A 1,647-nucleotide genomic window follows, 5' to 3' on the forward strand; every position below is an offset into this window, starting at 1 on the left:
ACTTCCAGACATTTTGAATAAAGAGGATAATCCTGTAGAAGCTGAGGAAACTAAGGATGCTTTAACTGGTGCGCTGAATGGCAATAATGGCTACAAAAAAGCGACTGAAAATACAAACCCGGAAGATAAGAGACCAGTTTCAAATGATCCCTCAGATTCTGGGAATCCAGATGAAGTGCCAGAAAATCAGAGTGAGTACGAATGACCTAACAATGTAATTTTAAACGCAATACCACGTTTTTTTTTTTGTTTGTTTGTTTTGTTTAGTTTTTTTATTACAATAAATGTTTTATTGTATTTTTTAAAAACATCTGATTGAACATACAAAGCAATTTTTTTTATTTTTTTTTCATGTTAAAACTGATATATAGTCTATTCTGTTTATTCTGTCATTGTCATCTTGGTTGTTTCACAACAAATGTTTTACAGGCTTCAAAGCAAATATTACATTTTATATGCCTATTTGCTCTCCTAAGCTATTTGTTTTAATTATTAATATAGCAGTTTTACAACAATTGTTAGTATCACCCTTGTCCTCTTATTTTATACATTCTTATGTTTAATGGTATTGAAATACATGAAGAAACAGGAGAATAACCCTAACCCTCTGTTGGCTCAGATGTTGAACAAACAATGTAATATTAACATCCCTTAATTGACAATATACTGGTCAGATGGCTTGCTCACCTCAGACGTTCAATGGTTAAACTTGAGCCATTACTTGCTGTCTTATTGTTGTCTAATAATTATTCGACCACTTGGGGGCACTCAAGGTTCATTGAAAACAAAAAAATCCCTGATGGTTTGCTTAATATTTATTATGGAAAGATAAATAACACAAGAGGGTGACATAAGGGAAAAGTGATGTTCATAACTATAATCCAGCAGGACACTTTGAATTTTATACCATTGATCTACAGTATACATGTACATTTTACAGGAGGAGTGCATCAAAAGTGAGGCATGTAAAACTTGATGTTCCACAATATTTTCTTGGAAATCCTTTACTTCCTCAAAGGAGTTGTAGGATCTTTTTCATAAAGCAAGATATGAAACAAGGTGTCACGAGTTTAATGATGAGCTGATTTGTATTTACTTAAATTTTTAGTAACTACGTTACTTCCTCTGTCACAATTATTTCTGGTCTACAAATTATTTGATCATATTTAGTTTTCAAGGTTCTATTTTCAGATTACAAGTTTATGTCTTTAATTTGCAATGATTTACAAATTCATTGGGAACTGAAAACGTAAAAAAAAAGTGAGTTCCTAAATTTTTATGCAGCAAACTTTTTTATCTTCAAGATGTTATTGAATGAATAGCTGCATTTTGTTTCTCATCTCCTACTTATATTTTCTAGACAGAATTTTTTAGACTAACTGAATGGTTTGAATTCATCTCACTACACATGTGGATTCAGTATTACACTGCGCTTTATTTTTTTTTATTATTTTGTGGTTTAGATTCAGAGAACAAAGTCCAAGACAACAAAAGTCCTTCACCTGCACTGGTTAAAGAACGTTGCATGTTCTTTGAGAAGGAGAATGGAAAAGCTAATGAAGCTGAGCCCAGAAAGGTTGTGCAGGAAGAAGTCTTGGAGAACAACCCCTCAGATTCTGAGGCTATGAATCCTGAACTAACAGCTTT

General features: G+C 32.4%; 1 protein-coding gene across 1 annotated transcript in view; it reads left to right on the top strand.

Moving 5' to 3' along the window:
* The window catches only part of LOC103134219 (histone-lysine N-methyltransferase SETD1A-like), a 13,278-nt gene that overhangs the window by 8,100 nt on the left and 3,531 nt on the right, over positions 1 to 1,647 (top strand). The window lies entirely within an intron of this gene.

This window comes from Poecilia formosa, unplaced genomic scaffold, assembly GCF_000485575.1.
Source record: "Poecilia formosa unplaced genomic scaffold, Poecilia_formosa-5.1.2 Scaffold16, whole genome shotgun sequence".
Lineage (NCBI taxonomy): Eukaryota > Metazoa > Chordata > Actinopteri > Cyprinodontiformes > Poeciliidae > Poecilia > Poecilia formosa.